The 15,244-nt window shown below is 39.4% G+C and overlaps 1 protein-coding gene across 2 annotated transcripts in view; it reads left to right on the top strand.

The window, feature by feature from the left end:
* Positions 1-15,244, top strand: part of anos1b (anosmin 1b) — an 80,848-nt gene that overhangs the window by 4,065 nt on the left and 61,539 nt on the right. The window lies entirely within an intron of this gene.

The raw sequence follows: 15,244 nt of genomic DNA, 5'->3' as shown, positions 1-15,244 counted from the left end.
ACAGTCGCTGAAATTCTATGAAGCATTGAGATATTAAAGTTCAGTGCTTTGTATGTGCAAATTGCTTGAGCTTTCAAATAATTAAAACAATTATAAACAACAGTTTCAGTAATGTTACTCACTTAAACCATATGTCAAAAAAGTTGTACTTTTACTTTTTTGAGCTCTTTTGGATTCATGAAAATGTCAGGTTCGTATCTTCAGTTGTAGTGTTGATCTGGGTCAACAACATGTTTACAGGTTTAAAGAAATTATGCAATGACATGATTTAAAACAAACACACTGTTTTAAATCATTGTGTTAGCATTGATGTGTAACAGTGTGTTTATGTGACAGAAAATGAAGGAATTTGCTTTAATTTCATCTATTTCAAGTCAGTTTACCACCATATTTAACATTTATGTGACTTTTTTTCTGTCTTAGTAACAAACACTTACATTGCTTTAAATGCAATCATTATTTTGACATTAATGTGTAATAACAGTGTATTTATGTGGCAGAAAATGAAGGAATTTGCTTTAATTTCATCTATTTCAAGTCAGTTTACCACCCTATTTAACATTTATGTGACTTTTGTTTTCTGTCTAAATAACAAACACTTACGCTGCTTTAAATGCAATCATTGTGTTAGGATTAATGTGTAACAACTGTATTTAGGTGGCAGAAAATGAAGGAATTTGCCTTTAAATTTCATCTATTGTCAGGTTCTTATCTTCAGTTGTAGTGTTAATCTGGGTCAACAACATGTTTACAGGTTTAAAGAAATTACACAATGAATTGATTTTATAACAAACACACAACAGTGTGACAACAGTGTGTTTCTGACAGAAAATGAAGGAATTTGCCTTAAATTTGCATCTATTTCAAGTGACTTTACCACCATATTTAACATTTATGTGACTTTTTGTTTTCTGTCTTAATAACAAACACTTACACTGTTTTAAATGCAATCATTGTGTTGACTTTAATGTGTAAAAACAGTGTATTTATGTGGCAGAAAATGAAGGAATTTGCCTTAAAATTTCATGTATTTCAAGTTAATTGACCACCATATTTAACTCCTATGTGACTCGTAGCTTTCTGTCTTAATAACAATCACTTACACTGTTTTAAATGCAATCATTGTGTTAGGATTAATGTGTAACAACAGTGTGTTTGCGTGGCAGAAAAAAAACTCAGCGCTGACCTCTTGACAGATCAAAAACATAATGACAAACAGGAAAGGACGGTGTCGATGTGGGGCTCGGATGCTTAATTTAGAAGCTGAAGTGTGCGCTGAAAACCGTGCATTTAATGTCAAAGTAGAAAGAACCTCTAAATGTTGAGCAAACAATGAAACAAGTTTCCCCTCAGCCACATCCTGGGGAGCAGCGTTACAGGACGGTGCAGGGAGAGCAGAGTGACTGATGGGTGGGAAAAACACGCATTTAAAGAACACAACTTTAAAAGAAGCCTTTTGATAACAGCTCCAGTAACTATAACATCAGCAAGGGCAAATAGGGCTTTACTCATCCTACTGTCACCACACACACACACACACACACACACACACACACACACACACACACACACACACACACTCTGCTTCCTCTGGCTTCATGTGGGTGAACCCTGTGTTTTTGGCTCTTTCTCTCTCCATGCGTGTGTGGCTAGTGTGTAGCCACTAGTATGTGAGTCACCAGTTTTCTATTTACACCTCTGTGTTTCTGCTGCTTCTCTGGGTTTTCCGCTGCTTTCCCTTGTATGGTGTCATAGCTTTATTATAGCTCTTTGTCTGTGTGTGTGCACATGAGCATATATATGTTGGTATGCTGTCATATTCCCAAATTCCTCCTTGATGTAAAGTCCTAAAAATAAGGAGAAGCTAGAAAAGCACTTGGAGAGCACAGAGCTCCGCCAAGGCAGATCAGTCCCCCCACCCCACCACCACCATCACCACCAAAATGTAATCATTTGTTCCTTGTGCCAGTATCAACTAGGGATGCAAATATTCAATTAATTCATTAATCGTTAGTTGGTTGCCCTTATCAATCAATTAACGATTAATTGATAAGCCGTGATTTTCATGAGAACCTGAATTTCTTTTTCTATATGGTCTATAAGAATACAAGCTAAATATTGTTTATGCACTTCATGAAAAAAACATGTCATATTCCTTAATGACTGATTTATTGAACCATTGGATACAGTCAGTGTTTCCTGTGGAATTCATCTGTTGGTGTGGTGGTCTGCAATGGGGGGGTGCATGCGTTTTGTTGGGGGGGGCTCGCACACGTGCAGTACGGCTGGGGGATGTGTGCATGTTGTTTGGTAACTGCGCCTGTGCATCCCTTTCTGTGCTACTTGTAATACTGTGGGGGTACGGGGCAGTCTGTGCCCCCGCAGAAGCGAAAGGGAAACTTTGCTCATTTATCTTTTCCTCCTGAAGCTTCACAAGTGCATTCTATACCTGTGGTCTGGACCAGGAGTCTGGAGGATGTTTGAACTTCTGTCTCACTGACCATGGACTACACCAACCTCCAGGAAAACGCTCTGATACCGACCCCACATTTGTGCGTGTATTTATTCAGGCGTGCACCGCTGCCACAAACAGACGGTCGCTCTGTGTTTGCTCCTCCATGTCCATACAGACATTCTAACTCATCAACGCCGTGATCCGGTTCAATGACCGCCTATCCCAGCCGTGGCGTCACAGCGCAGACAAACCGTCAGCCTTCGAACAGGTGTGGACCGGTGGACAAAGGCAATTAGCTGACAATCAATAATTTAATCGAGCAAATTCTTATAGACAATAAATCGTTAGTTGATTAATTGTTTACATCCCTAGTATCAACATTTCCTGAAAATTTCATCAACCCCCCCCCATCACCACCAAATTTTATAAATTTTCCTTGTGCCAGTATGAACATTTCCTGAAAATTTCCTAAAAATCTGTCCATAACTTTTTGAGTTCTCTTGCTAACAGACAGACAGACAGATAAACCCTGATGAAAACTTAACCTCTGCCGTTACACTTGGCGGAGGTAAAAAAAAAACCAGTCCGGCCTTGCCTGCAGAGTTGGATCTTTTTGCACATACATAGTAGATCTGATTAGACTGCGTGTCTTAAACACTCGCAGGTCTGTGGTGCTGATGAGCGGATGGTTCGCGGTTCGAGCCAGGGCCGAGGGCCAGAGCGAGCCTCAATGAGCCGCCTGTGTGAGCGAGCGCGTTGATGTTTACGCCCGTGTGCATGCATGCATGTGTGTCCCAGCTGCTCTGCGGTAGGTACGTCTAATCAGCGCAGAGGTCGGTCAGCCAAGCAGTCATGCTCTGAAAAAGAGCACAGACAACCACCAGGTCAGGTTGCACGGAGACAGACCGGGCTGATAAGGACAGGTAGAAAGAGCCGGTCAAGCACGAAGACACACAGAGAGAGACAGGCGTGACAGACGCACACGAAGACAGACGCACTGATACGGGTTTTCAGGCAGACAGGTGAACAGGCAGACAGGCAGAGGGATGGGTGACAGCAGGAGACAAAAGCTGGTTTGATTCATGGCAGAGATAAAGCCTCTAACTCTTTCTGCAGCTTTGTGACTGCCCTGTCATTTGATCGGTTGAAGCAGGGATAGACGGCGATAAAGTCGTGGCCGCGTGGGAGTCGATCTCACCTGAAACCAAGACGAAAAATTCCAAGACAGTAAATCACATCTGGAGTGGAAAGGCACTGAGTCTTTGAAGCAGAGACAGACAGACAGACTCTTACCACATCAAAACCATCACAGCATATTATATCTCATTCACAAGCAATTAAATCCATCTTTCTGCCTCGTGGTTGCTGTTTGCCTTGGCTGAAACATAATTGACCTTAATGTGTCGATAACTTTTCTTCATTGTTGCTGTTGCTGGAGTTGAACTGAAACAAAAATCAAAACGACAGATGCTGACGTAACAACGTAAGATCAGGCAGAGTTTAAGAGCGTATAAAAACCACTTTGTTGGGATGCGAGTTGTTTAGAGGATGTGGGCCGCCGCAACCAATAATGTTGACACACGTGCATGGACGGACACACACAAAGACTAATTAAGGGCTTCTGTCGGGAAAGTTCAGACCTCAGCGTGGGCTTTTTGGGAAGAGCGTCATATTCTGTGGAGTGGAAGTTAGTCACGATACGTTCACTCCTGTTCACTCGCACAAACAAGTCCCACTCAGTCGGTGTGTTTGTTTCTGGTCATCTGGGTGTGATTAGCAGAGTTAATGCCTCGTGTTAAATAGACTTTCTACTGTGCCTCACCGCAAACACTGACCACAACACAACACATGTACCCACACGTACGTTACATACACATATCCACACAGTTTTTTATTCCTGCATCTGGAGAAGTGTGATTTATATCTCACTTTCTTTCAAACACTTAAGGGTGTGTGCAGCTGTACGTTTGCACAATATGCATGCATGCGTTTCTGTGTGTTTTTCGCATGTGTCTGCGCGTTTCATATCTGATTATTAGTCTCTAACAATTATTTCTCTGGACTCGGCAGCCATCGGAGCCATGTGGAAGTCCTTTAGTGCAAGTGTTTCTTAACTCTGTGGGTCAGTTGTGTGTCTGACGGGTCTCTTGTGTCTCAGGCTCAGAGACACATTTCTCTTCTGGATCCAAGGCTAAAGAAAAGTTTAAGACCCTGTTTTTATAGTGTAGGTATGAAATCCAACCATGTGGAATTCTATTCATTAAAAACGAAATTTAGCATATTTCTCAACATAGCTGAGCTGCGGTTGAAGTTCTTAAGTTCTCCTTTTTATTTACAGCCACGGATATTTTGCTGCAGAAAAGTACTGATTTTAAACCGGTTTTTGGACTTTGACATCGAGTATAACCTAATCCAAATATATAGCCACAATACATTTAAAGAATGTTTTTGCTCTGTTGGCTACGCTCACACTGACGACTTAACATGAGCCAGATGAACAGTAGTCACGAAATGTATTGCATCCTGTTTCACAATTAGTATCCACCTCTCATTGCCAGTCTCCTCCCTGCTCCTATTAACTTCTATTTATTCACATCTTTCACCGTCTTTAGTCTGTCTCCTTCTGCTCTTTTCAACTTCCTCCCTCCCTCCCATTTCCCTTAAGTCTCCCTCATCCAACTCCTTCCAGTCACCTTCTTCCAATCTTTCTATTCCTGACTTTTTCAACATGTGCAGCTGTTTTGCCGCAGACAGCCGCACACATTAAGACCCTTCGAAACCCTTCTTTGACCACCATTTAATAGCCACACAGCACACAGGCCCATCTAAACTGCCTTGATTGGTTCTGACAGCAAATATGTCCCATGAAATTGACTTGGGACAAGTGTGTGCGTACATATGCGTACATCCATATGTGTGTGTGTGAGAGCAGGAGGCAGTGAGCGGGAAAGAAAACTGCTGAGGTGAAGTGACAGAGAGTGGGGGATGTCACGGCGAGGAAGACAGAAAAATAAAGAGAGCGTGAAAAAGATTAAGAAGAAGGATGAAGATGTGAGGCCGGCATAAGGAGAGCAGCTTTATTTCTCCTCTGAGGGACTCGATGAAAATCTGGAGATGTTTAACTGGCCTCTTCACTGTCCTCAGTTCTTTGTGTGCAGCATCTACAGTATATCATCGTCATCATTTTCAAGTTCCCTGCTGTCATATTCATAGGAGTTGGCAGCGATGTGAAGAGGCTGAAAGAGAAAGTTGAAAGGTACAAATGAAAGACAGACAGTGTGACAGAATGGCCCCGAGAAGCTAATCTGGATGAGTGGCAGCAGGGGAAAGAATGTTAAGGGAATGTGCGTGCCTGTGTTTTATACTCCAGTCCTCTTCATGTATTTCTGTGTCTGTTTTGTCTCCCCCAAAACAAGGAGTGAACAGAGGTTAAGGCCCATTGATACTTCTGCAACTAAGGCTCATGACTCCATGTGTAGGGTGTAGCTAGCACAAGTATCATCCAAAATGTAAGTACATTTTAGGGTGGAGATATGACAGGGATATTGTGGGAATTACGGCTGGCTGCTTTAAACGCTGTTCACACTAATACGGAAAAACCATCCTGACAAACAGCACTTTATGTCAAACACATGGAGAATTCCTTAACAATGCTTTCTAGAGTGAAAATTTGTCAAAAGTCCATGTGGATATCTACAAAGCTGGTGGACGTAGATGACTTTCTTTATGTGGTTAGCACCTACCAGTTAGAACTTCACAACTTGTCAGCATCACTTGTTGCTTTTTCATTGGATATATGCACAAAACTTTACAGATATTTACTAAATTTTGAAAAAACAGAAGTGCGTAACATCAGTTTTTTCCATTAACCTCCTAAGACCCACTGTCCACATTTGTGAACAAGAGTTTCAAAACTTTATACAAAAAAAAAAAAAAAGAACAGAAAACGTCCACCACAAAGGACATTCCATAAAAAATGTAAAAACTGCATCTGAAAAAACTGTTGCATCATGATGTTTCCAATATAGGCACTTATTTCATAAAAAAACTAAAAAAGCTTGTACTTTGCTGACATTCCCTGGGTCTGAGGAGGTCAAATCACAAATGCGATGATTTGTTTAGTTATCGCCAGATGACATGAGAAGTCATTCCATAAACATTGTGAGGAATGTAAATATCGTGTTGATTTACAGATATATTTACAGATATATTCATTATTATTATTATATATTACCCCTCTATCCCCTACTAAATTAAAAAATGATTCAGTTTCTGGGTGTGTCCACGCAAATGACACCATGTTTCTTTTAAATCTCTTCTTTTCGCCTGTTGTAATGTCCGTCAACATCTGTTTTTTTTAATTCATGTGACTCTAGTTGCAGAAAAAGGTCTTTCCATTGCAGTTTTGTGGGGTATATCATTTACACTACGCCGAAAAACCACCTCTTGCCAGCACAAAAACTTGAAATTGGGAAATTGTTGTTCTTCCATTAGCCCAATTTTTATGTGCAAGTTATATTTGCACAATTTGAGGATCAATGGAAGAGCGACTGCTGATCCACTTCACTGATATCCAAAAACCTTTGCATCTCCTGTGATCCATGTTACGTGGTCTGCAGTGTTTGAGTCCATCAGAAATGTATAAATGAATTAAGTTATACATTCTTGTGTATGTTGATATTAGAGGTGTGTATTGGCAAGAATCTGGCGATACGATACAAATCACAATACTAGGATCACAATACGATATTTCACAATATATCATGATACTGTTAAAAAGGCAATTTTTGTTTGTTTCTTTTTTAAAATGATTATTTCCTGGAAGAATTGAATTACACCAGAAATCTGCACAAATACTAAACACATTTTTATTTGATCACAACAGGATTTAATGTTATATCACGACATTTTTCTGTGTTCAAACTTAAATTCTGTTTTACAGACATTACAGTTTCAGATCCTGTTCAAATGTTCAGATTCTGTTAGTTCAGAACTAACATCAGAACAGGATTTTTTTCCTGACAAAGGAACTCCCATCTGCCTCTCAGACAGTAAAAAGTGCTTTTAGGATGCTTCAAATAACCATTAGTTAATAAAACAGTTTTAGATAATAATAAATAAGATATAAACAATAAAGAAAAACAAAAAACAAAAATGAACCTCTGCCATATCTGCATTTGAATAAATACCTAAAAATATTGATACAGTACTTTTTAATATCGATACAGTATTGTGGAATGACATATCGCGATATATTGCGGAATCGATATTTTGTAATAGCCTTGGTTGATATTTTATAAAATGAGGGTTGTTTGGAATAGTTTCTCTAAATGGTGAGGGAAAATATCCATACTATTATGGACTAAGTCTTTTGCTTATTGCTGGTGGAGACTGCAAATGAAGAAACTACGGAGAAAACTGTAGAAAGATGTAACCCTAATTTGAAGAAAGTTCAGCCCACTTGCCAGGATAAAATATTGCCATTGTATGTTCCTGAAAGAATAATATACTTCCTGTCATATCTACATGTGCATATGTCAGCGCTGTAGTTTTAGCTGCTCTTGGGGTGATTTGAAGGTTATGGTTACAGAATGTATATACAATGTGTTTATTAATATTTAAACCAAACCACAGCCTTCCCATAACCCAAATCAAAGCCCGTTTACTTAGCCTAGAACTCAGTGTGGATGCTAACATTACTCTCTGGTTGTAAACTCTTGGATTCTGTATATTAATTATCCAGTCCAAACACATTCTGCCCCTTCAGAAAAAAGAGGAAAAAGCTGCAGATCCTTCAAAGACAAATGTGTTGTTGTCGCTGCTCTCTGCTTCACTGTATAGACTCAGTTAGTTTAACACTTTTATCTTTGGGTCTTGGATTGTTAGTCGAACATCTGCTAGAGCTGCGGGAAATTATAACCTTGAAAGACAAAATTATTGATCTTGAAAATCATCAACACATTAATCAAGAAATCATTAGTCGCAGCCATGTTACTGACTCTATCAAGACAAACGAATTAGCAGTGTGAAAAATCTAATTGATGCAGTGTGGATTACGCTGCTGTTATTGTACCACACTGAGGCAAATCTGTCATTTTTATGCAAAGTCTGTGACAGTTTTTTCTCGTCCCACTGTGGGAGAGGAAGCCGCTTCCTTCTCAGTCTCTGCAGTGATACCATGACACCCGTCCTCTCATCTGTTCCTCCTTCCATCCATCCTTCCCCACAGACTTGTTACTAATCCATTCATCGGGGATTTAACCATTACTTTAATCCTGTGCTGCTCTTAAACCAAAGTGTCCAGTCTATTAACCATCATTTGGTTCTTTAGTAACACTGACATGAGATCTTCGCTTTAAATTTCTCCAAGACCTCACAGACAGAAAATGCTTTACGACTAAAATTATTATATTTTAAAGTTTCTCTTCAGATGACCAACTTTTTACCCCCGCAAACAGCTGAACAGCCTGTGAGCAGCTGAGCAGAAAACACGGACAGTGGTGGAACTATGAGAGGAATGAAGCAAACAAAATTTGAGGAGAACTTGGAGCTCTACCCATTTTCACACATAATGAATGCACAATGGCCAGTCTCAGCAGAGACTGTTGACAGTACTGGGAAATTACAGAAATCTAGAGAGGCCCATCACACGGTCAGAGAGGAGCTTTTAACCAATCATCACTCATTTAGAAGTGTGTCTTGGTCTCAGTTTAGGAAAAATATATAGTTGTTGTATAGACAGCCATTACAGCGTCACTACAAAGTCTCTTAAGGGAAATAAATCCTTTCTTTTCTACATCAAAGACCAACAAATCTTCTTTATTTGACCAAATTAGTCAATTTGCATCTGTTTTGAATGGTGAGAGTAAAAGAGTCAGTTCGGTGTCTTTTGTACCGTGAAAGCCCTTAAACCCTCATCTGTGACCTGTCACCTCTGCGGAGTTACCTCAGCTCTAACCTCTTAACCCTCACCATACCAGAAGCACAATGGCCGCTGGAAAGAGGAGAAGCCCTGAAAAGTGTGTGCGGAAAGAGATAAGCTTGGTTCTGGCTAAATACAGCTCAGTCAGGAGGGTTTAGGAGTCGTTAAGAGGGCTTATCCCACACACAGACACACATCCACACTCTGGAGGCTCGCACTTAAGAACAACACACACACACTAGGGGTTCACACTCCCCGAAGACGCACACTCACATGACAACAGACGGCTACAAACGTCAGAGCTCTAATAGTTGTTTTGGTGTTGGATGATGGCAGCATGATTTTACTGATGATGACATAGCATTTCAGAGGGAAGAGCCGCAGCGGAGTTACAACATCGACCGACAAATGCAAGTTTAAAACAGCTGACATGGTTTAAGGGTCTACTGCAGCGGTTCCAACCTGTTTTTACTCAGGACCCCATTTTAACATCACAAATTTATGGTGACCCCAAACATTCAAAACAGAGAGTTTTTTTTTTTTTGCTAAAATTAATTTGTTTTTGCTCATGTAATAGTTTACTATACTATGTTGCAAATAAAGGTTAATATTAGAGGACATTTAGTCTGTATAATGTCTATTATTGTGGACATTTAGTCTGTATAATGTCTATTATTGTGGACATTTAGTCTGTATAATGTCTATTATTGTGGACATTTAGTCTGTATAATGTCTATTATTGTGGACATTTAGTCTGTATAATGTCTATTATTGTGGACATTTCGTCTGTATTATGTCTATTATTGTGGACATTTCGTCTGTATAATGTCTATTATTGTGGACATTTCGTCTGTATTATGTCTATTATTGTGGACATTTCGTCTGTATAATGTCTATTATTGTGGACATTTAGTCTGTATAATGTCTATTATTGTGGACATTTAGTCTGTATAATGTCTATTATTGTGGACATTTAGTCTGTATAATGTCTATTATTGTGGACATTTCGTCTGTATAATGTCTATTATTGTGGACATTTAGTCTGTATAATGTCTATTATTGTGGACATTTCGTCTGTATAATGTCTATTATTGTGGACAGAGGCAGTAAATCCAGGTGTAGATTACTGCACAAAGGCTCAGGATCTGTCCAGTCAGTCCAGCTGGGATTTACAAGGAGGACAATTAATACTGAACAAACAAGAACTGAAACTAGGAATTATGAAAGAGCTGCAGCATCTGAAACTGACCACAGTGAACATTTGACACAAACAGAACCACAGTGCTGCAGTTTCACAACCACAGTTTGTCTGCTATGGATTGTGATTGTCTGTCAACTCACCATAGATTTTTCATTAGTAAGTTTTTTTAATGTATTTTTTTTATCAATTACTAGACATTTCAGGTGACCCCACATGGGGTCCTGACCCAAAGGTTGAAAAACACTGGTCTACCGTGTAAAATTTAGGAAAGATCAAGAAGGATCTGATCACTGAAAAGGCATATAATAGCCTTAATTATGTTTCCACAAATCAGAATCGGGTTTCGTTACCTTAACCCATAAAGACCCAAACATCCAACCAAAAGCATCTTCTGATCCAAAATGTTCAACATCTGTTGATCCATTAATCCTATCAATACATGTAAATAATTGGTGTTAAATGCAGTTCTTCATCTTTTCACGGTCATCAGATATGACCCATTTGGACGTTCAGAGGCTCCGTAGTTACCGTGGAAACACCGTCATCTTCTACAACATTGATTCACCAGTCAAACCCATGGAGTTGGATCGATAACAGTAGTCATAGACACTTGGTTTATGTTCAGTTGATGATATATTTTACTGATAAAGTCACTTTTTCTTCAGTTTTCTCTGTTTTTGATATAATAACCCTGAACTTTAATCTGAGCTTTTATGGACATCTACATGATCAGTAAATAAAATAAAGGAAAGTAGGTGATTTTCACTTAAAAATGCAAAATACAAAGCATAATGTTAGAGTAAATGGTGATAAATCACTTAAGAAATATTAAAAATAGAATAAAATTTAATTTGGGAACTGTCACAAAAGTAGCACTGGGTCTTCATGGGTTAAAATGAACTGTTTATATCCACCGTGTTTCTACAGTATCTCAAAACAGACTTCCTCTTCTGTTTTTTTTTTTCATTTTATAGTGGTTTCTGTCCAACTTTGAGGTGGATTTCCCTTACCTACTATGTTTGAAGGTGGACCAGAATGAAAACCCAGAGGGGATAAAACAGGCAAATGCGTCCAGAAAGTCCAAAATATTCTGTGAAATCTACTTTTCCTAACCACTTTTCTTTGACCTTAATAGAAAATGTCATGAGGTCAAGACAGATGGAACGGAGACTTCAGAAGAACGTACACTAAGCAGATGTTATTTGAGTCAGCACTCACAAAACTACTATGTCATGAAAATGGACCACAAAACACATACTTTGGATTTTTCACCTGATATGTTCTTACCGTATTGTTTTATTGCAGGTTATAAATATGGACAATGTGGTAAAAAAATGAGATTCAATACCAAGTTTAGACCAGCAAATTGCCAAAATAAAGGGTACAACTACACCGTCACTCATATTTGTCAGTATGAATCCTGGATCAGCATTATTGTGTCAAAATAGTACTTTTATTTTGAAGTTTGCAGCTGTCATCTGCCTGCATGTGAAATATTTGGAGCACAGATACACCTCCTCCAGCTGTGTTTCTCCTCCTGCTGAACATCCAGCTCACAGTTCATCAACAGTACAGACATGTGCATATTCACTTTATGTTTGAAGTATTAAACTTATCAGCACATTAGACACATGTGACCTAAGATGGAAAAAGTGTGTTCTGTTTTATTGATTGTTTTTTTAAGGGATGTGCCAATACCACTTTTTTCCACACCGAGTACAAGTACAAGTACTCACATTGGAGTACTTGCAGATACCGAGAACCGATATGAGTCCTTAATAATCCCATTCCAGTTGTTTGTTCCTTTTGTAAATGTGCTTTATTGTCGTTGTCATTAGTCTGACTGGAACAAAGTGCTGCTACTGACATTTAATGTGTTGGAATGAGCGTTTGTCAGTTAATCCACCAGGGGGCGCCGCTCTGAATTAACCATACTGGACAAATACCACGAAGAAGAGGAAAGTTTAATGAGAGCAAGAAAGTCAGTAATAACAAACCTGTAGACGACAGAGGGAACACTACTGTGATACTAATGTTAATATTTCTGAGGGTAGTTGTCCTACATGTGTCAGTAGTTTTTCTCTAACTCACAGTGGTTCTTTGAACAGATCCTCTACCTCCACGGTTCCGCTGGTGTTCTCCGTCTGGGTACGTATCCTCCATCAGCTGGAAAACAGATGGAATGTACGCAGAGGACGGACAGAACGCTGCGTCTGTATCTGGAACGTTACTTTTGTCATCGTCGTTTATTTTGAAAAATCTCCACACTGCGGACATTACTCCTCCTCCGTGTACCTGCTGCACTGAACTGCAAAGGTCACGCTGCTGTAAGTGGTATCAGTGCGGTTGTATTGGAGTACTTTTTTTTTATTTTTTTTTTTACAATTTTTATCTCTCATTTTTAACAGTATAATACAATCTCCTCAGGTTGAGGAGCAGGAAAAGAGCAAAGGAACAGAAAAACAAACAGATGAAAAGAACAGCCTGTGTTGGTATAAGAATTTTTTATTTTTTTTTTTAACTTCAGTTTATATGTCAGATGTTCCATGACTAGTATATCATCTATGAATGAAAGCCATTGTTTATCAGACGGAGCATCAGTCTGAAGTAGGGATGCACTGACACCGATACGAGTATCGGCATCGGCTCTGATACTCAGTGTGTGTACTCGTACTCATACTCGTAAAAGATATCCGATACAAATGCACCGATCCCACTTACGGTCGTGTGCCATTCCCAGTTCAGTGCAGCAGGTACGAGGAGGAGGAATAATGTGTGTGAGTGTGAAGAGTGTGGAGACTGAACCAAATAAAAGACTGTGATCAAAGTAAGGCTGACTGACAGTAGCGTTCAGACACAGACAGATACAGACGCAGCCTTCTGTCCGTCCTCTGCGTACATTCATCTGTTTTCCAGGTGATGGAGGATGAGTACCCAGACACAGAATACCAGCGGGAGTACGGAGCGGTGCAGACCACCGCCAGCGGAAGTGAAAACCAAACTTCTCACTCATTTGTCTTTTCTCTTCCTACTGAAGCTAAACTTTTAAACCTTACAGAGAAAACGCTGCAGCATTAGTATCACAGTAGTGTTCCCTCTGTCGTCTACAGGTTTGTTATTACTGACTTTCTTCTTCTTCTTCTAATTAAACTTTCCTCTTCTTCGTGGTATTTGTCCAGTATGGTTACTTCAGAGCGGCGCCCCCTGGTGGATTAACTGACAAACGCTCATTCCAACACATTAAATGTCAGTAGCAGCACTTTGTTCCAGTCAGACTAATGACAACGACAATAAAGCACATTTACAAAAGGAACTAACAACTGGAATGGGATTATTAAGGACTAGGATCAGTACTCAGTATCGGCAAGTACTCGAAAGTAAGTACTTGTACTTGTACTCGGTCTGGAAAAAAGTGGTATTGGTGCATCCCTAGTCTGAAGCCAGTTCTTTGTTCTGGCCTTCTTCTCGGCCACCAGGAGGATCTGGACCAGACATCTGTCTTCTTTATGCATTGATTCTTCTAAATGTCCGAGGTACAGAACAGGACCAGAGTTTTAGATTACATATCCATCACATGACAGAGAGCTGAGTGAACCTTCCCCCAGAAGGGTTGGGGTTGGATATTTGAGCATTTCCAAAACATGTGTGTGATCTGAATCCATGTGATTACAAAGTCTCCAACACAGCTGTTGAGTATTTGTATTGGAGTACTTTTACGGGTATGAGTACAAGTACACATGCTCAGTATCGGACCGATACCTGATACTGGTATCCCCAGTTTTTTTGAACAGTGAGGTTACACACCATAATTTGCTGGTCTGTCGTTATACCACCTTTACTAATGTTAAAATGGAATGCAGTATTAATAAATTACTACATATCCTCATCTGTAAACATGCACCTGCCTGAGTTACATTCGACAGATCTTCATCATCGATACACTACTTAACATAGTCATATCATAGTGCTGTAGATGCATTTGTTTCCTTCTGCTGTCGTTCTGGAGCAGAGGTAAAAGTTCTCCCGGTGGTTTGGCTCGTTAGTGGACGCTTCTCTGCAGCAGATGCTGAGACAGTGCTTTGCAAATAGTGTTGAGAGAGAAATTATTTTGGTGGGCCACATTAGGAAGCACACTGTGGTCTAAAAATGATAAAACCAAACAGCACATAAAAAGAAGTGTGTCTTTGTCAAGATCCGGCACTGTCAGGGTGGACTTGGAGCTTGGAAGTTGTTCATTCATGTAGTGAAAGCCACAACTCGACAGAAGTCGACGAATCTCAGAAAGAGACTTCCTCTTTTGCTTTTTTTCCATTTTATCGTGGTTTGTGTCCAAATATACACCCTTATTCCAGCAGAGTACTTCCAGCCAGCCACACTGCTCCATGTCTTCCTATAATACAATGTCTTTTAAACAAATCCAATACTTTTAAGGTAAAAGTAATTATGTTTTAAAAGTAAAATTAAATTCAGTTTTAAAAGTCTATTTCTAAAGTAGTGATTTTAGGATGATTTAACAACAACATACAGTTTAGTTTATTTACATTCAGGAAAATTTTGTATTTTTAGATTTTGTATGTGGAAAAAAGAGTATGTCACATCACCAAGATCAGCTGGAGCTTTGTAGTCAGCATTTCTTGGATATAGCAGATCAGATTTTATATAAAAA

This window comes from Sphaeramia orbicularis, chromosome 4, assembly GCF_902148855.1.
Source record: "Sphaeramia orbicularis chromosome 4, fSphaOr1.1, whole genome shotgun sequence".
Taxonomy (NCBI): Eukaryota; Metazoa; Chordata; class Actinopteri; order Kurtiformes; family Apogonidae; genus Sphaeramia; species Sphaeramia orbicularis.
The sequence above is the reverse complement of the archived record's forward strand: the minus strand, read 5'-3'. Positions and strand labels throughout refer to the sequence as shown.